The sequence below is a fragment of the Perognathus longimembris genome, chromosome 5, assembly GCF_023159225.1.
Source record: "Perognathus longimembris pacificus isolate PPM17 chromosome 5, ASM2315922v1, whole genome shotgun sequence".
NCBI classification, from domain to species: domain Eukaryota; kingdom Metazoa; phylum Chordata; class Mammalia; order Rodentia; family Heteromyidae; genus Perognathus; species Perognathus longimembris.
This window is the reverse complement of record NC_063165.1, coordinates 10,734,870-10,757,945: the sequence shown is the minus strand read 5'-3', so window position 1 is coordinate 10,757,945 and position 23,076 is coordinate 10,734,870.

Here is a 23,076-nt window from a genome sequence, read left to right as displayed (position 1 = left end):
TGAGTCATTTACACAGTTTTCGTCAATGGAGAAATAAATCACTTAGATAAATGAGACCTATGTCAAAAAGGATCTTACAAAGGTCAGCCTGAAAAAACACTGGCGGTCTTCGGATTATAATGTGATGAACTCATAAGGAATTCACTTTCCTGAAACTCTATTTTCCAAGAAAAGGGCTACTATCATAGCAGCTTCAAGCTTCCCTTCTCTATCAGGAATGATACTCTATGTCTTGGATTCTTTTTCAATCCTTCTAATTATCACATCTTTGCACAATCCTGCTAACAATTCTAAGAAATTTTGGACATTAGGGACACATTATTTTCTTTGAAAGGTATATCTGGGGCTAGCTCGAGTTGAAAAGAAAGCATGTCTTGCTGATACATCAGCCTAACAAAAGCTCCTTGCTGACACAATGCTAGACTGATGTCCACAACTTAAATTCCACACTTCAGAAAACATATTCATGATCCCTGAAAGCATACACTTTATGTGATTGGGTTTCACCAACTGGGTAAATCAACAGTAGAAAGTGGAAGACAGTCTTTCACCTTAAATGCATGTAATAGATAAATATCAAGTGGATACAAATACTGTTTACAAAATATTTCGCATTGTCTTAAATATCTTATGTACATTATAGCTTTAATTCTTCGTAATGCACCATTATGGGATGAATTCCATTTCTACAAAATTCATATATCAGAGTTCCAGCAGCAGTGCCTCTGTATATGATCTTGTTTGGAGTAGGAACAATTTTAGCCAATATGTGATCTTGTTTGGAAATGATAATCAGAGTAAAACACAACCTGGCCTCCTAAGGTCATAGATTCTTTGACATGATATGTGAATGTCAGACGTTAGAAACTGCCGGGCTAGCTTTAAACCCCCTTCTGTGTAGATCCCGGGCCTATTTGCCCCCTCCGTGTGTTCCCCTTTCACTCTCACGCCTCTTGCCAGTAGGAATTAATGCAGGAGTGAGGGCCACGGGTAAGCTCTGGACTGGGTGTGGCCACGAGAATGCCCTCCCCTCCCCCCCATACTCGCCAAGGAGGCCAGGTAAGCGTGGACATCTCGGAGTAAGCTTCAGGAGCTTCCCAAGGTTTTATTCAGGGGAGGGGTTTATATAACAGTAATGGAGGCAGAAAGAGGAGGGACTAACTGGGTATTAACGATTGGCCGATGAACTGTCCATCACGGTGATGTCACGGAACTTCCCACAGAGGTGGAGATCACAGTCCCCCCAGGACCAGGCCCCTGGGCTCAGGCTGGCGCCATGGTAGCACACGTGCTCACAGACGGAGGGCGGGGCTGGCTTAGCTCCCTCTTCCAGGGGAGGTTCCAGACCCGGGAGAAGGTAGGAGTGGCTAACAGTCAAGCAACCCCAGGTCTTAAAGGCATAGCCATCCCCGACAAGAAACAATAATATTGGTTGTACGATGAGGTGTGATTAAATATAAATATCAAAATTAATGGAAACAGCTGAAACTGAATGGAATCTAGGAAAAATCTTCAACCTTATTTCTTCACAAAACTTTTGCCTTTTCCAAAACTGCACACTTGGGCTGGGGATATAGCCTAGTGGCAAGAGTGCCTGCCTCGGATATACGAGGCCCTAGGTTCGATTCCCCAGCACCACATATACAGAAAACGGCCAGAAGCGGCGCTGTGGCTCAAGTGGCAGAGTGCTAGCCTTGAGCGGGAAGAAGCCAGGGACAGTGCTCAGGCCCTGAGTCCAAGGCCCAGGACTGGCCAAAAAAAAAAAAAAAACCAAAACTGCACACTCTACTAGCATGGACCTAATAATTACTCTGAATCCAACTTGCCATTTTGTTCCCAAATACTGTGTCTGTGACACATCAAGAATCTTCCTAGAATATCCTCAAGGAAGTGATTTTTAATGGGAAAAAGAAACATTTTAAGAGTTATAGGAGTTGGCTCCATTGGCAGAACGCTAGCCAATGAGCAAACACTTCAGGTACTGAATTCGAGTTCCAGTCTCAGAACAAAAAAGAAAGAAAACAAATGAGTTACACATTCCTGGATTCATAAGTCACATATGATTCTAGCTAGCAGTGTAAACTTGAGCTTTGCTCTTTATAATCACTAGTTACAAGATCTCTAAAAACTTAACAGTGGCTCTATACCATGAAACAAGCCAATATTGATGACAAAATTTCCACAAGGCCATAAGGAATGTCATGTCTTATAGTTCACTAAAGGTTAATCTTCCTAGAACCCCTAATGGTTCCCTGGATGACCCCCATAATGCTTTACAATTTTGATACAGCATCGCCTCCTCGGTGAGGAGGAATTTCGTTTCTTTCTCCATGTCATAGCACGTAAGCACATTCTCTTGACTTAATATGATCACATATCTGTCTACCCTTTGTAGAATTGTTATTTTATTAACTGTGTGTGTCCTTTGTACCTTAATAATGATTGTCTAGGAATTTTTTGTTTTGAAATAAAGACATTCATAAACATGCCATTTATAAAAATTGGAATGTGTTACTTGAGAGAGATGAAATTTGAATTATTATAGTATTTGGAAGTGTTCTAGAGTATGTTGTAGAAGCTATTCTCTCTCCGTCATCTGATTGCTAGTTGCCTATTGCTCTGATTTGATCTGTGGATACACCCTGCTTTTTTCTATGACCTTTTTTCTCATAGTCACTCGAGTAAGTTTCTTTTCATAAAAGGATTCCTTTTAGTGAAATAGGACCCTTGAATCCTCTCAAGCTCACAGGAACTTGTGACTCAGCATATGCTACATTGTTCAAGGGGGTGTTAGCAATTGCAAAATAAGGCAAAATCACAAGTATACCACTTTACTTTTAGAAATGCATTTTTTCTCCTACATAAAGCATTATGTTCTTAAAGAAAATAAACTCTGATCCTTTTATCTCAATCTTCACATCTCCAAACACCTAAATTTCTAGGCATGTTATTCTTAATAACCAATATAAGTTATAATTTAGTAGATATTGTGGCACATCAAAGAGCTTCAGCGAGTAATCTCGTTTTTATCACTATATGAAACAGTTGAAATAAATTAGTACCATGTCACAGAAGGACAGAATGATAGCAGAAACTTTCTCTCTCAGTTTGGAGAGCATCAGAGAGACATGATTTTGAGGAAGAGCATCATGAATTGGGGGAAGAAGAAAAAGGCTCAGCTATCAATAGCCTCACAAGACTGAATGAAAGCAGCTTCATTATTGGAGGCTCACTTCAGAAAACAAAGTAGCTAGCCTCTGATGGTAGGAAACTCAGATTACCGAGTTACCATTTGTCTTATAGGCTCACAAGTAGTTTATAGTCAGGTGAGTGGGTTTGGAAACTAAGACATAACTGGGAGACTTAAAAATTAAATAACAGTGATCAGAGACTTCTAAGATGCGAATTCAAGTGGGAGATTGCCACCAGAGGTACACACAATGGAGTGGTTTTGACTCAGTGGAGCTGACAGCTCCTGGAAGATGGTAGAGAACAGGGAAAGGCTTTGCCCAATGACAGCAACTTAACTCCCTGAGGTTCATTTCAGAAAACTGAGTACCTAGCCCCTGGTAGAGAGCTTGTATTGTGGGTGGACATGCTTATATTCATTGCTTTCAAGCAGCCTGAAGCCAGTAAGGTCTAAGGAATGAACCACATCCCCAGTGCTCTGAAAAGAAGGAAAACTTGTGGCCATGAGAAGTGGCCACGAGGAGAGGGGGGTCTAGCCTCAGACACACTGAAATTTCAAAACAACTGAATGGATGGAGCCTAGTGATCACATCCTCTCTAGCGGTAGGTACAATGATTAAACAAGCACAGGACGCATATGATGTCCACTACCTCAGCCTTCCCAAGGCCGGGGGGGGGGGGGGGGCGGGGAGCTGCTGGGCTGAAGGAGCTAAGCCTGCAGATCAATCACCTGCTTCTCTCACTTCTCACCACCACTGTAAAACTAGGGCCTTACTTGTTCCTGCCACTCTCAGGCACACTAGGGGAACATGCTAAGGGTTGCCTAGGTGATGTTCCAATGAACTCCGACAGTAGTAGCAAGAAGAAATTCAAGTGGACTACACACTAAAAAGCACTGTGTTGCCAGCAGTGGCTTCCAGTACACAAAGAATGGAAATGTTCAAGGTGGAAACAGCACCGAAATTTAAAAATCAAAAATAAAACTAAAAAACAAAAAAAAAAAAAACCTGACACTTCACCAGCCCTACATTAAACCTGGAGCTAACAATCCATACCCAAGGGAATACAGGAGATCCTTGCTAATTCTCCTACATAGGAGTGTAGCTGTGGAGTGGTCTTGGTGCCCTGAGCACATGGGCAAATGTTTAGCTTGTAAGCTATCCTTCCAGTGGGAAGAATCTATCCTGTGACCCTTCCACAACACAGTCCTGTTAAGAATTGTGAACACTTCACAACAACAGGTAATTTAAGCTTCCAACCAATAAATTGGCATCCGATGCATAACTCTCAATGCAGAAACAAAACCCTTGAGAAAGAAAGAGTTATGCTCCCAGAATCTCTATAAGATTTTCCTTTTATATCTCTTGGAAATTCCCAAAACAGATGTGAGAAATATTTGAGCTGAATGTTTAAACTGTAAATAAATTGAGGATAATTTCATGAATGTATTAATATTACAGAATGCATTTTTCCATCTTTATTACACTGCAGTTATGTCAACAAACTCAGCATTCTTTGAGAAGCAGTGGCATTCTAAATTACTAAAACTATCTTTCATCTGCTTTTCAAATGCCACAGGGAAGAAATTTATTCTCAGGAGAAATATTTTATGAGAAAAAATATTTAAGGTAGCTCTTACAAAGTAAATAATGTTTTAGTTGCTCTTTATAAAAGACTTTAATGATTAAATAAGCAAAAATGTGAAAGTGCTATCATGTCAAGTTTTCACCAAATGTGCTTTCAAATGTCTGAATTCTCTTCAGGTTCTCCTCTCTGGTTACTATGAATCGACCCTGTATGCCTCAGGTTTACTTCACGTGGCTTGATTTGAACAAATTCCTTGTGCTAGTTATGTTAGAAACAGACAGTAGGTAGGAAGAAAGACACCAGAACGCAAAAGGAACTCAGCAAGAAAAAGTTTACTTCTGCAGAAGGGTGAGCCATCAGCCAAAAATCTGGCAAGCAATCACACAAAGCTGGCAGGCTGCTCCCATTTTATCCTTAACCCAGCAGGCCCCGCCCCACTGCTCACATTGGCTGAGCTCAGGTTCACAATGGGTAAAAGGGTGTGGCTTAATTAACAGAATGCAACTAAAATTCAAGGAGCGTCTAACAGGATGTCCTAAGTAAAGTGCTCAGCAAAAGGATGTAACTAAGATGTGACTAAAAAGGGCCAAGCCTCCTGGCCAAAGCAGGAACTCTTCAGAAAAACAGTTCTCACCACATTCACAGAAAGGAAGCACACACTACTTCAATGGAAAAGAGCTACACTCACAGTTACCCAATCACTACTCAGGGCAGTAACACAAAGAAGAGAAAACATTGATCTTTACTGTGTCTACCATGCTTTTCCTGGAGAGGGCCATGAACTGATAACAATTTGGATGAGATGAGCCACAGTGCCTGGCTCTAGTAGAAAAGTTCAAAGAAGGCATTTCATGTACATCTACATTCAATGCCCTTCTGCTTAGCTCCCAGACTATAGTCAAAATACATTCTGTTAACATATTTTTAAACACAATCAGGATCATATCAAACCCATTCAATTGTTCCTGCTACAATTAAGACAAAGACTAAACTTTTCGATTATTCTGTATTTTATTTGGCCAGCTTATCTCTAAATAATCACTATCTTTCACACTCCATACAGTCCAACCATTTGAGAGAAACATTCATTTTCTCTTGAAAAAGTGCCATCACCTCGTATTCATCCTGCTGGTGAAGGAAGGATGTTCATCTCATCAGAGATGATAATTTAATCTTCTGTTATGGAGATGGCTAGACATAGGTCACTGAACACTGGGCAAGTGAGCTTGACAGCACCTTGTTAGTCACATACCCTTGGAGGCAAGGACACTGTAGTGCATGCAGGGTCACAGTGGGGCTTCACTTGAAAGCAGAGAGAAGAACTAAGGGCTGTGGGAGGAAGGCTTGAGGTAAAGGATGAAGTCTCTCAGGCTCCCATGAGAGGATGTAGGTTGCTTGTTTGAATTATGTGGATTGGCAGGCTCTGCACCCTCTGCTCAAGGTTAAACAGGGACTTTCCATGCTCCCTAGATAGGAGTTACTTGGCTGAGGTAACTTACCTATCAGGGTACAGGTGACATTGTATTTGGCCCTTTGAGGTCCTACCAGTTTTACAAGACATCCAAGTAACAGAAAATATTGGGTAATGATGGAAATCTGCATTGTTCCCATAACCCAGGGCTGCCATCAGAATCCCCTGACTCCCAACCCCCTGGGGAGAGTTCTTGGGACACACTCACCTGCTAGCCCTTTCTAAAAGTACAGAAAGTTCCCCCACCCCATCCTTCCCGGAGACTGCCTGAGGTAGTTGTCTGATTTCACAACATAACAACTTCCTCATTTTACTATACTTAGACCCTGGGCCCCCGGTACCCACGCTCTTCAAAAGTCCAACTCTGCTCAGTGTTACTTGGCCCCCTTAGCATTGATGATAAAAATACTGATCTGCTGTAGTCTCTATCCCCTTTCTCTCCTTTCCTCCACTTGATCTTTCCTAACAGGTAATTCAGACTATAATGAACACACCTGCAAGGACATGCAGCCATCTCTGTTTTCCTTTACAATGGAATCTAAAATGGATGTGATTAAGTTCTCATCAACTTCAGGAATGTAATTAACTATAATGTCAGGAGCATTGTCCAAGAGTTGAAAGTGGGAAAAAGAAATTACAACCAACATATCTGTCAGTGGAGTTCTAGGAACAAGGGGTTATCTAGTTCTATTGAAGTATGTGTCTTGGTTGTATTTGTAATGATCAGGATATTTTTTAAATCAATAGAAATAGGAGTGGAAGAATACTAACAAATTAAGTGAGTAATCCTTGCCCATATAACTGCAAATGAATTCTTTTAGTAGAAATATTTATACCCATCCCATACATGTTCCAAAACATACATCATTACATTACATCTTATTCTAATGCCCAAATTTGCACTCGTAATGTCAAATTTATCTCAGTCATATAGATATTGTGTGTGTGTGTGCAAAGCTAGATGTATAATTGTTTGAAATATGTAAGGCCTACATATTATACAATTCTTTTCTGAATAGTTTTGGAAATCTTCCTGCTTTAATCATTAGTTAAGGACGTTAATATCATCTTCAGTTCATTCATACATTTTCATGGGTAGTCATATTTTATTTTTTAAAAATTATACTCCAGCAAAAAATAATTTAAAGTAAGTTATGAATTAAAATAAGAGATTTTATAATAGGAAACAGAAATAGACTTGTATATAAATATATTTCAGAGGCAATGACAGTAAATGTTTTAATAGTTCTCAATGAAATCTTAGTAATATACTCTTAATTATGAAATTTAAATGATTTAAAAAAACTTTGAGATTAACTAAACACTTCACATAACAAATAAAACAGAATAGAGAAGATGTGTCAAGAACTGTGACAATTCTTATTGAAAATTATGCATATTTGTTAGTCTGACTTAACACAAAGAATATTAGCTCAGCTCTAATTCTTTGCTCAGTAATTTTTTTTTTAAATCATGTTACACTCAGGGAATCTAAAAGACCCAACTACATTGCACTTCACATTCAAAGCTTAGCTGTTCACTCCAGTGACTAAACTTTGCAAAAGCTTAATTCTCAAGCTTTTTTTGATTCCTACTCTATAAGTATTTTATCATTTCACTGTATTTGATTTTGGTACCCTGGATATTGTATATATGTTTATCTGAACTAGCAAAAAGAAGGGGAACATCAAAATTGTGAGACAAAAGATAAAGGGTAAACTGATGCAACAGCAATACTCACAGGACAATATGTTGGAAATGAACTGTACAACTCGGAGAGGGGGAGGACTGGGAGGGGAGAGGGAAGGTGGGAGAAAAACCAGGGAGCAGTTAACAAGTATGACAAGAAATGTACTCGCTGGGGCTGGGGATATAGCCTAGTGGCAAGAGTGCCTGCCTCGGATACACGAGGCCCTAGGGTCGATTCCCCAGCACCACATATACAGAAAACGGCCAGAAGCGGCGCTGTGGCTCAAGTGGCAGAGTGCTAGCCTTGAGCGGGAAGAAGCCAGGGACAGTGCTCAGGCCCTGAGTCCAAGGCCCAGGACTGGAAAAAAAAAAAAAAAAAAAAAAAAAGAAATGTACTCGCTACTTTACGTATGTAGCTGTAACCCTTCTGTAATCAACTTGACAATACAATTAAATTTAAAAAAAACTATTGCAAGTGTCATTTTGACAGACAAAGCATAAAAGAAGCAAGACTGAAGCAAGTTTTCTTCTGCAAACAGTTGCTACACCACAACCCTGAATTTCTAACAGATCATTTAGAAATGGGAGACACAAGGAGATTCCCTTGCCAGATGCTAATGTCATCGGTTTCTGAATGTAGTTTATGTATGACTCAGCCTCTATCTGTGGACCTCTAATGTAAATGAATTTGACAGTAAGCAATGTCTGTAAGAAACCCTTGAGCAGAAGAGTTCCTGCAGAAGTAAGCAACTGGATGAGTGTGAAAACGAAGGCCCTGGACAGGTGCTCAGTTCCTTTTTCTTGGCTCTTTCCTTTAGTGATGGGGCGCAGGGAGTCATGCTCTTCCACCCCAGGGCAGGGAGCAGCCCAGTGCTGGGCCCTGCCCGTTGACATGGTTTAGAAAAGGAATGTCACCTAAGGGAAGGGCTAGGAAGGGCAGGAAAGAACTCACAACAGGTTACCTGCTGGTTCTTGCTTAGCATCCCCACCCAGTTTTGCAAAAATGACAGCATTCTCTGGCTTCTGATCTCTATCCTATCTATCACAACCATTTTCACCAAGTCCAGTTAGCTTTGTTACAATGACAAGCCCACAAGAAGTTTAAGCATATAAAACGAAAGTGCTTGCTCTGTGCAAGAAAACTCACCACAAAGTTGGCCTTCTCCAGCAAACTTCTTTCAATGCAACAATGGCAATTACCCTTGATGCTCCATATCGAGAAACTTTTATTGTCATCATCTCCTCAGTCTTCAGTGTACACATTTCTGTTCTTCTGATGTAGGTAATTCTACAAAGTAAATTAAGAAAATAATTTAAGAAGAATTTAAGAAAATAATGGACTAAGCCGGGTGCCAGTGGCTAATGCCTATAGCTACTGAGGAAGCTGAGATCTGAGGTTCGTGGGTCAAAGCCAGCCCAGGGCAGGAAAGTCTGTGAATGGCTTAACTCCAATTAACCACCAGAAAACCGGAAGTGGTGCTGTGGCTCAAAGTGGTAGAGTGGTAGCCTTGAGATGAAGAGCTCAGGGACAACACCAGGCCCAGAGTTCAAGTCCCATGACCATCCAAACAACAACAAAAAAAGCATAGACTATGTCCTTTGAAATTTCGAGTCCTGAGACAAAGGGTGAAAGGTGAACCAATGAAACAGCAAGACTTACAAGACAATATTCTGTAAACCATCTGTACAACTTGGGAGTGTGGGAATTAGGGAGGGAGGAAGGCGGGAGAAAACTGAGGGAGGAGGTAACAAGTTTGATAAGAAATGTACACACTGCCTTAGGTATCAGATTATAGCCTCTCTCTACATCACTTTGGCAATAAATAAATCAATATTTTTAAAAAAGAAATTTCAAGTCCTAATATTGTCTTGATTTGGACCTGTACTTAAAGAAATGAGAGTTTCATACTAGCTTTCTTGTACCTTTATCTGCAGTATAGATGATAGCCTATATCCTGAAGGCATAGGCCACATTTTTAACTTCCTAAAGATGAGAGTAAATACCTTGCCAACCACACACACAAAAAAATACACACAAGCATATGTGCGGGTTCACTGTGGTCTGGTTATGCATTTATCAGAGTTGGAAGAGAGAGAATACACCAATTCAAACATGTTACAGGGAGTGGGCTTATTACTTACAGACAGGGAGAAAAAGATAAAAGAAGTTTATGATCTATTATGAGTGGTCTCCAGAAGTTCAAGCTTGCACCATAGCAGAGGGACCCTAAAAAGCAGTAGTTCTGAAGAGCTCAGGGACAGCACCCAGGCCCAGAGTTCAAGCCCCATGACTGACAAAAAATAAAAAAAGTATATGAAATATATTGTGTACATATGTGTATATATGTATATATATACATATTTATGTAATCATTTGTGGTCAGTGCTTTTCCTTATAGTACTGTAACTGGCTACACATTAACCAAATTAACTTGAAAAGGAGCCACAATCACTCAAGTGGTTAATCTACCAGTTGGGAATTAATTTATTGCTGAGCGCAATAGAAACTGGAATAGCAAAAAGCTGAGCTATTGGGTTTTCTGTCTGGGGACCATTCAGTTCATGTGGTTTAAACTGAAGTAGACACTTGAGGAGAATTTATTGGTCTTGCTTTGTTCCAGGACCAGACAGTAGTCCAGCTCTCACACATAGACATGCGGGGGATTATATAACTTAATCCAGAAGGGATGTATTAATGTCACTTTTTTTCCCCAACTTGGTAAGCTTTCCAAAGCCATCACTTTGATTTGGTGTCATGTTGTAGCTTGGGACTGAAACTTTCATGTAAGCCACCTGGGGAATGAAGTATGTTCTAACAGTCAAGTATCACTCTGCAAATTGTACATTGTAGCCATCAAGATGAGGGCCTTTTGTTACTACTATTTTAATAGATGTCAGTTTATTTTCATATGTGCATATAATGTACTGGAGAAAACTTTGGTAATGAAGAAAAACACCTGAAGAAAGTCATAGAGCAAACCAGAGAACAAATTAGGAAATATTAAGAGGACATACTCAATTTCATAGCTTTCATCTTAAAAAAAACAAATAGTTTACTTCATTAGTGTAAAACACACAACTAATTAAGTTGTATGGTCAGTAGTGACCAGTATGTAGTTCCCTGCCTATAAGTTACCATAGTTACTGTTTCCTTATAGTATTAAAAAACAAATCAGGAAGGAAGCTAGTTGAGGAATTTTGAATTCTGTTATCCGAAAGCCTTGTCTTTTCTTTCTTTTTTTTTAGTACTAGGATCTGAATTCAGGGCTTCATATCTGCTTGATTTGCTTTCCTTGGCTCATGCTCTGTCACTTGAACTGTGCCTCCAGTCTTGCTTTTGGCTGATTATTTTAGAGACAGAGGCATATGAACTATTCTGTCCAGGCTGCCTTCTAATCACTATTCTCTAGACTTTAGTGTCCTGAGTGGCTAATCATGAGCCACTAGAGTCCAGCTGAATGCCTAGGTTTTAATACTGAGTCATATGCAAGCATCAATGTTTATACAGTCATGAAATACATGCTACTGGATGAATCTGAAATACACTAGATACATTCGATAAACACTGTACTAGAATGGGAAGATCTTGTTGCATGCTTCATCTTTCATGGGATTAATATCCAGAATATTTATGGAGTTTAAAGAAATGAATGGTAAAACACAAATAACCCTACTTTGAAATGGGCAAAAGATCTAAGTAGATATTGCACATGAGAAATAGGAAGAAAAAAAGGGGGGGGGAGTATAGCAATTTCCAGCAACAATCTGATCAAGACACTTAATGTATTATTAACCACTAGAGAAATACAGATCTGTACTACAAGGAAACACCAACTCACCATGGTCAGAATGGCTATCATCAAAGGGAATTAACAATTGCTGGTGAGGATGAGGAGGAAAAGGAGATCTCCTGAACAAGTACCACTGGTAGAAATATAATTAGAGCTGTCTTTATGGAAGACAGGATGAAGAGACTTGAAAAACTGCAGCAGAGCTAACATACAGCCCAACAATTGTACAAAGGAAATGAAATCTGTAGAAACATTTGCATTCTTGTGTTTATTCATTATTTCGAATTGCTAAGGTGTGAGAACACCCCAAGTGTCAATCAGTGAAAGATACATACGTGTGTATATAATATATGTATATTCTGCACAAAAGTTTTTATATATAATGTAGTAATATTCAGTCCTTTACAAAAGAATGAAATCCTGCCATTTGCACTGAATGACATGCTTGTAACTAGAGAACATTAGGATCATTGAAATAAAGCAGGCATAGAAAGAATTATATGGGGAAGCTCAAAAAGCTAATAAAGAATTTGAGAGTAGAACAATTGTTACCTGAGGCTGGGAAGAGTACAGAATAGAGAGAGGATAGTTGATGGGTATGGGTGTATGGCAGTACTCTATAAGTAAATTTTAATGTTCTATAGCATATAGGATGACTATGATTACTTATATGTATCAAAATACCTAAAGAAGGGGCTGGGGATATAGCCTAGCGGCAAGAGTGCCTGCCTCGGATACACGAGGCCCTAGGTTCGATTCCCCAGCACCACATATACAGAAAATGGCCAGAAGCGGCGCTGTGGCTCAAGTGGCAAAGTGCTAGCCTTGAGTGGGAAGAAGCCAGGGACAGTGCTCAGGCCCTGAGTCCAAGGCTCAGGACTGGCAAAAAAAAAAAAAAATACCTAAAGAAAAATTTAAGTAATCACAACACACAAAAAAATGATAAATAAAAGATGGCATGTACAGCAGACACCTGATCAGATAAGCCTTGTACATGTGTGCTGAAATATCTCATTGACCCTCATAAATACATACAATTCTTATTTGTCAATTAATATGAAGTCAAATCATTTTAAATATTATTTAATGAGCTCCAAGAAATGGAAACAAGAGGTTCATTTGCTTTCATGCTGTTTTCATTTTCTTTTCCTTTTCTCTTGTTTGTTAGTTTATCTGTCTTTGGGAGGATTTGGAAGGGCACAGAAATGGTGACACAAAGGGTACAGCAGTGGTAGAAAAATTGGGAGAGAGTGAGGGAAGGGGTGACATTGTTCAGAGATATATCCTCTTTATCTGGCTTGCATAACTGTAACCCCTCTATACATCACCTTTACAATAATAAAATAAAACTTATTTTTAAAAAAACAAAGGATAGTTATTCTCTTTTTGTATGTGTGCCAGTAACAGGATTGGAACCCAGAGCCTCACATACTCACTTAGCTTTTTCACTCAAAGCTAGTACTCTAATAACAGAGCCATACATCCACTTCCAGCATGTTGCTGTTTAATTGGAGATAAGAGCCTCCGATCTTTACGTCTCAGCCTCCTTAGTTGCTGGGATTACAGGTCAGAGTCACCAGCATCAAGCAAAAGACAATTATTCTTAATAAACATAGAAGAGACACACTGTCTGTCCTGTCAACATTCTTGACAACTAAAATGCTGTTACTGTTAGCACCATGATTGAATCTCAACGCATATATGAAGAGTTGCCAAGCCAATGAGAAAGCATTCTGAGAAGAAATGTGTTCTTAAACAATTACTTTGACATATTTTCTTTATATATAGCTGAAATAATATGGGAAAACAAATCTCCAAGTGCAGAAGAGCTATTTTAATTACTATGAAATAAGACTTCTAGAATAAAAAGAGAGCATTATTACATCAATTGCTTGGAAGGGTTCTTTATTAGTAGTACATGATCTATAGGTAATATCTATTGAACACACACTAAAGGCCACAGTCCAAAGTCTTTATTTATGTTATCAAGGTTTTCCAGCAACTCTTAGAAATAAATTTTACTCACTCTTGTTCTTGTTTAAATTTTCCTATGTTCTTGTTTTGTAGATGAAGAAAGCAAAACTGATGAAAGACATACAAATAGTCCAAAATCAACATCCGCTAAGGGCATGAGTTGAAATTTATACTCAAGCTCTAGGACCCCTTGGCTCCTGCTTTGCCCTCCTTAGGTCATCTACCCAGCTGATGTTTCCCAGATGTAAAAAAACACTTACTAGAAGAGTGTGGTACTAAATCTACTCTTTGTTTTCTTACTGTAAGTATAATATAGAGCTGGTAGGATAATAGATTTTTAATTCAACTCTTTTGCTGTATTTAATTTAATGTGAAATTGCTGTTACAGATTGCTAGACCCATAATTTCACATCTTACATAGAAAATAACAACAATGATAAACCACTTATTTCTGTAAGATGGAGTTCATTTTGTTTAGCATCATCTTACATGATCATATGTACATAGCTATTGAACTATTAGGATCATCTGCTAGACATATACTAATTATTACCAATGAGGGAAATCATTCTTTGGGTCTGGCTCACTTCACTTACTATGATTTCTTTTCCAAGGCTTTTCATTTCCTTACAGAAGTGTCAATGTCATTCTTTCTGATAGAAGCATAAAATTCCATTGTGTATATATACAACAATTCATGCCTTTTTCTTTTGTTTTTCTTCCTGATGGTTTTACCCCTGTTGTCACTGTGTTTGATTTTGGTACCCTGGGTATTGTATATACGTTTATCTGAACTAGGGAAGGGAAAGGGAACATCAAAATGGTGAGACAAAGGGTAAAAGGCAAACCAACACAACAGCAGTACTTACAAGACAATATGCTGTAACCAACTGTACAACTTAGGGTAAGGGGGGAAGGAATAGGGGATGAGGGAAGGTGGGAGAAAAATGAGGGAGGAGGTAACAAGTTTGACAAGAAATGTACTCACTGCCTTACATATGTTACTATAACCCTTCTATCTATCACCTTGACAATTTTTTTAAAAAATTGCTAAGCCCTTCATCAGTAGCAAGTGACCTACAAAATTAATATTCTACATGTGTAACCCCACCCCCTTTTATGCAGATATAGGTTATTCATTTTTCTTCATACGCGCCAAATTGTGGTTTTTCATGGGTGTGTACACCCAAATTTCTTAATAATGTACTGTTAGACTCATTAAATGACATTTCCAACTCTCCCCAAATGCCAGTGGATTTGGTTTGGGGAATTTCTTCTGTGTTTGTTTTTATTTCTGTTTCTGGTTTTGGGAGATAGGTTGCCCTTGAGCACAAGGATTGCAGGTAGGTTGCCACCATGTTCCCTTGTTGGGATTTTTTTAAAAAGAAAAAGAATCATCTCCCATTATACTGTATAATATAGTATATACCATGAAAATCACAACGTATAACATTTTCCCGAAATAATTCTTAAATATACAAATGGCCTTAGCTTTGCTGACCATCACAAGTCCACTAGAGGTGAGTCATTTATTTATCCAGATTAGATGTGGTCTCCTCTGACGTTTTCCACATGCAAGAAATACACAAGGAGCGTTTGAGTCAAGGGACAAGGATAAGTGTGATGTTGCAATACGGCCTACATGCCAACGCCCGCTGAAGCTGGCAGAAAAAGCAGGACTATTAAATGCAGGGGTTTCTCTCTCCTCTCTCTCTTTCATCTGAAATTAATTTAAGCTTTCAAATAGTTTCAAGTTCACCAATTTCAAAATACAACCCCCCAGAACTTTGAAAGGTGAACTCATAAATTATGTAGCAAATAAAATTCTCACGTTGTAAAAAAAAGGGAGTCTCCTTTTTTTTTGAAGCAATACTTAGGCAAAATGAAAAAGTGGACCACAAAAATCTGATGTTGTGCCCCCATACAATCCTATCAAGCTTCTTGACCCATCTGTTTCTTCATTTTATGGGAAATTGTCATTCTCATACCATAGGCCCTGCACATGGACTTGATGCAGGCAGCTCCTTCTGTGTGGATGGCTTTGTTCTGTAACAGCCCCTCACCATTTTGTGATCCAAACTACCTGGAGGTGGCTAAGGGCTTTGAAGCGCAGGTTTGCCACTTCACCTAGTGGATGAGCAAGGTTTTCAAGAGTTCCACTTAGTCATTTGGTAATCACCTGGGTAATAGTGGTCACCAATAAGATTTATATAGCACTTCCACTGTACTGAGTTATAAAGATGCAGAGATTATTTAGGGTATCTAGGGGAAGCTTGTGGGTTATGTGCAGATATATCACTTCATATAAGAGACTTGAGCATCTGAGGATTTTTGGTATCACACCTATGTGTGATACCAAACTCATGCCCTGCATATACCAAAGGATGACTTCATATGCACAATCAAAGACACATATAATATACTGAAAAAAATTTTTTTTATCTTTTTTGAGACCAGAGTTTTATTTCAGAATGAATGCTTTACCATTTGAGCTACAGCAATTTTCTTGGCTTAGTAATATTTAAGATAGGGTCTCACTGGGTTTTTTGGCCTAGGACCATCCTGAAAGTATAATCATTCTCCCTGTGCCTATAACTTGGATTATAGATGTGTATAACCATGACTAGATTTATCTGTTGAGATGGATTTTTTCACTAATGGTTTGCCTGATCTGGCCTTGAACCATCATCTTCTAATCTCTACCACCTAACCAGCTGGGATTACAGGTATGCATACCCATTTCTGGCTTTATTTTTCTCTTTTTCAATCTAGGTTATAACCAAGAGTCACACATAGGAGTGGAGTCAAAGTGCTTTACATATGTGAAATGGAACAATGAATCTTCTTGCAATTCGTTTGGACAGGGAAGAGGGGATTGAGGGAGTATGATTTTTTCCAAGGTACAGTCGAAATTAACCCCCCTAGCACAACTAATCAAAGATAATAAGATCTGGAAATGATGAGTCACACTTCGCTGATAAATCCCTAAAGTGTCTCAGCCACTCATAAAATATCCCATATGCTGGATTTGTCTTGTTTTCTGTTTAATCTTTTAATCATGTCTTCCTTTGCTCTAGCATAAATTTAGGCCCATAAAGCATGTTAAACAGAAATAAATGATATTAAACCAAGATAAATGATGGAGATAAACACTCTTTCACTTAGAGATGCATGCATTCTCAAGTTATTCCACTGCTAGTGTTATTGCAATTAAATATTGATGTCTATGGTAAATAGTATAAACACATAGGTCTCCTTGTAATTGCAAGGTGAAAGTTTAACACTATCTTGTGAACCCCTGTGTTGCCAATGAGTGCAGCATTCACCACTTATTTCATTGATATTCCTCTCATCCTGCAGTTAGTCACTAGACTATTCCCTCGATTGCAAAACAAGCAATTGTCTTGCCTTTCTCTTTTATTATGCCTAATTACTAGTAACTCCCATGTATTAAAATAAACTACTGCTGTGGGAATGTGTGTGTGTGTGTGCGTGTGTGTGTGTGTGTGTGTGTGTTGCCCTATATTGCCCAATGGATGACTTTGTAAGATGTTCCTTCTAGCATGTTCTTTCAGTCTTCAAGATCTTTTCTTTCTGGCATAAGGAGGTGAGAAAAGTCCATCTTACATTTGACATCTGAATCAAAATCATTTCCTTCTCTGTGATTATTTTCTCTTTATGTTAAAAAATATTATTAGCAGGATACTAGTAGCTCACGCCTGCAATCCTAACTACTCAAGAGGCTGAGATCTCAGAATCAAATTCCAAAGCCAGCCTGAGCAGGTAAGTCCATGAGACTATTATCCCTAATTAATTATGTGAAAAAAAAGCTAGAAATTAATTACCAAACTTACTACCAAAAAAGCCAGAAATTGAGCTGTAGTTCAAGTGGTACAGTGCTAGCCTGAAGCATGAAAGTTCAGAGATAGTGTCCAGACTCTGAGTTTAAGTTCCAGGACCACCACACATATTTACACATTCACAATTTTTGTTTTACTATTTGTAAGCAACAACTATAGTCACTACCATTTGTGTATCAAATGTTAAATGTGAGATTTCCCTAAACACAATATCTCATCTTTGTACGTAGGATAACTAATTCTCTTACAAGAAAAGAGAGTGTTTGTGAAACAAGCAGCATGTTGCAGATCACAGAAATATGTCTGAATATAAAGTCCATACTTATTTATTTTACCAAGGGGTCTCTCAGAGACTTACAGAGAAGACCCACCATAAGAGTTGTTGTGTTCTGCAACTCACATCTGTGTGGCCAATGTCCAACTATTAGAATCAAAGTTAACCTTTAATATTAAATTCTTAGTCTCTAAGTTGTTTATTTTAAAAGCCAATAACTCTGTGTATTATCCTCTAATGGTATAAGTTGTTTGCTTTAAAAGCCAATAACTCTGTATAATATCCTATAATAGTATATGTTCTCCTTTTAAAATGTTAATATTACATAAATACAAAAAGTTCCTTCAGAAGGATCTAACTCACACTTGATTTATGTTGGAATACATTAGTATTGGTAGGAAAACTATTTCAGACCTCATCTGAATTGAATAGTTGGTACTTTGACCATAATTAAATAAAAGAGTTAAATATATGTGTAGATATATATATATATATATATAGTGTAAATCACCCAGCAAAAATGTCTTAAAAGATTTCTAAAAATATAATCAATGACTACATTATCTTGATCAAGCTATCATTTCTTTGGCATGAAAAGCCACATATTTAGTGTATAATTAGAATCATTGACTTAAACCACTAACGTCTTTTTTTTTAAAGCATGACCACAAAAACCACCTCCAGTGAATTTCTACAAATACAGACCAATGGACCATTTCTGAAATACATGAACAAAAATGCTAATATACACTCATTAGTTGACTCATTGCTGCACAATTCTTTCTCCCACAATTCTGTGGGTACATGCCATTTATATGTCCACATAGAGCAGGTGCCTTATGTTGAATTGGTTCTTTAAGATCTTCATGCAGGCTGAAGTGCTAGTTGAGGGTATGGTGCATGTTTGGTATGTATGAGGCTCTAGGTTGGAGTCCAACCACCATTAAATAAAATGTATTCGATTATAAGAAAACAGCACTGAAAGTCTTTCATCTATCTATGATTCAAGTTAATTTGGGACATTTTTTAATTGTATGTGTATCTTATAGATTTTAAATATTAAATTTTTACAAGATACATCCTCAAGGTTTTTTCATTCAGTTGGTCATTCCCTTTGCTAAGGACGTTTAGAAATGGATGGAGTTCTTTGTTTCTTTCACCTCAAACTCATGATCTTCTTGCTTCCACCTCCAGAGTACTGGCATTTTTCACCACTCCTGACACAAACACATATTACACATGTACATACACGAAGAAATAGATACATATGTGGTTTCATATTAACTTGCAAGGAAAAAAAATTCAATAAACCTTTAAAGTATCTAGAATGACAATTGTTTTTATTGAAAAGTGAATTTCCCCTTGTTTTCTTCTTCATACTCTTGTGATTACAGCCCCAGGAATGATTTATTTTTCCCGTTCGTTTATTCTCAGGAATGAGCTCATACCACTGTGCTATCACTCCCAGGTGGTGTTCAGTTTCAACAGCTCAGGTAGAACCAGCACTTGCCAAAAAAAATGTGCGTTCCCTCTTGGCTCAAAGATGGGATGGACGGTGGTATTGCTTTCTTCACAGACTCTGCCCTGGCTCATGCGAAGACGGGTGCCTCACCAAAGGGTGGTGGGGAGCTGCGCCTCCGGCCTGTTAGAACTCGCATTTCAGCCATCTCCTGTGGCCCAGGAAAGCTAGGGGGGCCCCGGAATCCCATAGTCCTTTCAATTCAAAGGCCGTGGCCGGATGATAGCACAGCACATCCTGGTCCCAGCCCTGCTTTCCAAGGAGGAATCTGAGGCTGCTCAAGGTCACTCACACATATGGTGCCAACTCTGAGATGCTCATCAGAGTGCCAGCCTCCCCGTGCACCTAGCTGATCCAGGCCTAGAGGACTGGGTTTGTCTTTTTGCCCTTTGTCTTGAGGCTGCTGGCGGTCGTGGTTTTTACCACTCCTCTTCCGGATGAGTCACAAGTTTGGCTTTTCATTCACAAATACCTAGAGATGGAGAAGGTAGAAATGTCCATTTAATACGGTGTTAACCACAGAATGACCGACTGTACACCATTCCTAGTAAGGAAAAAGAGATTAAGGCATTGTTGCCTGAAGTTGTAAAATGGAAAGTTTTCACTGTTGATATAATTACTTGGCCAGTGAGGCCTTCATGGCTTACACTGACAGAAACATACTTTTTTTTTTCCCCCTTTGTGAATATTTTTTAAAAAATTATTTGTACACAGCAAACAACTCAATTTTTACTGGTTGAAATCTGCTTTCTTGACTTTGAGCAGTTGTGCTGTAGAAGTATTACAGTTAGGAAGAGTGACAAAGGCCTCATCTCTAAAATATATGCAGAACTAAAAAAATTACCTTCTTCCAAAACAAAACTGCAAAGAACAAATAGCCCCCTCATCAAGTGGGCTAAAGACTTACAAAGAAACTTCTCTGATGAGGAAATGAGAATGGCCAATAGACATATGAAAAAATGCTCTACATCACTGGCCATAAAGGAAATGCAAATCAAAACAACATTGAGATTCCATCTCACCCCAGCAAGAATGTCATATATCAAGAAAACTAATAATAACAATTGTTGGAGGGGATGTGGCCAAAAGGGAACCCTACTTCATTGTTGGTGGGAATGTAAACTGGTTCAGCCACTCTGGCAAGCAGTATGGAGATTCCTCAGAAGGCTCAATATAGAACTCCCCTATGACCCAGCAGCCCCACTGTTGGGTATCTATCCAAAAGACCACAAACAAAATCACAGTAATGCCACCAGCACAACAATGTTCATCGCAGCACAGTTTGTCATAGCGAGAAGCTGGAACCAACCCAGATGCCCCTCCATAGATGAATGGATCAGGAAAATGTGGTACATTTACACAATGGAATTTTATGCCTCTATCAGAAAGAATGACATTGTTCCATTTGTAAGGAAATGGAAGGACTTGGAAAAAGTTATACTAAGTGAAGTGAGCCAGACCCAAAGAAACATGGACTCTATGGCCTCCCTTATTGGGAATAATTAGTACAGGTTTAGGCAAGCCATAGCAGAGCATCACAAGGCCCAATAGCTATACCCTTAGAAACACATAAGATGATGCTAAGTGAAATGAACTCCATGATATGGAAACAAGTGATATATCACAGTTATAACTACTTTCAATGTCCTATGTGTATGTGTAGTTTCTATTATTGATGATGTTTTGTATCACCTTCCTATGTTTGTACCTACACTATCTCTGTAATCTTATCTGAGTATATTGGAAACCGTGTTTACTGGTATTGGAAGTAGGAAATTCAAAGGGAATACCAAATTCGAGAGACACAGGGTAAAAAAAGAGAAATAACTACAAAAGCAATACTTGTAAAACTGTTTGCTGTAAGTGAACTGAACAACTGGGGGGGGAGGGAAAGGGGGGGAGGGAGGGGGGCATGAGGGACAAGGCAACAAACAGTACAAGAAATGTATCCAATGCCCAACGTATGACACTGTAACCTCTCTGTACGTCAGTTTGATAATAAAAATTTGAGAGAAAAAAAAAATTATTTGTACACAGCAAACAACTCAATTTTTACTGGTTGAAATCTGCTTTCTTGACTTTGAGCAGTTGTGCTGTAGAAGTATTACAGTTAGGAAGAGTGATTAGGGTTTTTATTTCTTTTAAATGAATTGAGAGTAAAATATGAGCTTTGAACTTAACCCAATTTTAATCAGAACCAGGATTTACAAGAACAGAAAATTAACAGTTTCTCTTCATTATTATTAACAGAAGTTATTGGAAGAGTCCTGTGAAAGTTAATTTTATATGTCAATTTGACTGGGCTATGCGGTACTCAGATGTTTGTTCAACATCTGCCTTGTTCACACCAAGCACGGTGTTTCTCAAGAATGATTCTGGAGGAGTTTAAATTTCATGTTGACAGACTGAGTAAACACAAACTGACCTCTTCTTAGAGATAAACTCCATTCAATAAATTAAAGACTTGAGTATAACAAAGGTTCACCTTCCTGAAACAGGGCATTGTTCCTATCTCCACATTGTTTAACCTGGAACATCAGTCCTTTCTTGTTTTCAGACTAGAACTGGAATATGGACATGACCTGGTCTCTGTCTTTTAGACTGAAGATCTTGAACCTTGTCAGGATTCCATCAGTGTATAAGTCAATTCTTATATAATTCTAGCATATATATGTGTATATATATAGTATACATATATGCTTTATATTCTTATATATGAAACACACACACCCATGTCCACATACATAAGGTTTGTTGTTGAACTTTAAGCTAAGCAACTTCCATGTGCCAAGAACTATAAATTTCATGATAAAGCAATAAGATACATATTCTTTCCCTCATATTTCAGGTGAGGTCACAGAAGCAATGTAAATTTTAATTAACACCCAAGACTATATGGCAATGGATATTTTTGGGACAAACCAGGGTCTATCTGCCAGTAAAGCCTACATTCAACATTCTCCCTTGTCTCCCCTAAAACCTGTGTTTCCATTTCCGCAGTTCTAAAATGTCTTTATCTAGCCTCCTGATTTGGTAGTTCAATGCAGTTCAGAGAGCTATTCTTGAGCATTATTTTTTTCTGGCACATAACTGTAGGTAGATAACTGTTGTAAGGAGAGAGAATGTTCCTTGATCTCTATGTGTTTGAGAATTGGCTTTATCAGTATTCTTTAGCATGAACTAAGAAAAATTGACTCACACGTGGATGCACTCATCATCAGCAAAATGTTGATCATTTTAAATATCATTTTAAATATTTTAAATACCTAGACTTTGATCTGCTCTTCCTCAGAGCTCCCCAGGATCTCCATAGAGCCCAAGACTACATTCCGTTTGGGAACCAGAAGTCTTGCAAAGTCCCTTCATTGGCATGTGGTAAAGTGCTGGGACATTTCTCTAGATCTAAGGCCTCACTAGGCTCAATTGTTCACAGAAATAAATGCTCCAAATACAATGAAGGCAAAAACTGGGGAGATTGTTTCACTGTGTCGTGGTTTCATTCTGGAAAGAACTGTCTTTGAAGTCAAATAGATGGATTCTTGCAACAGTTATGCAGTGCAGAGTACAGTCAGCAGTGTTACTCATGTGTTATTCGAAAATACTTTCATCTTGGCTATTTTTAAGTTAAATGCCTTAAGTTGTGTCAAAAATACTTGCTTTAATTAAGAATAAAGGCCATGGACTTAAAAAAAAGAAAACTTAAATCACTTTTTTAGCTCTTT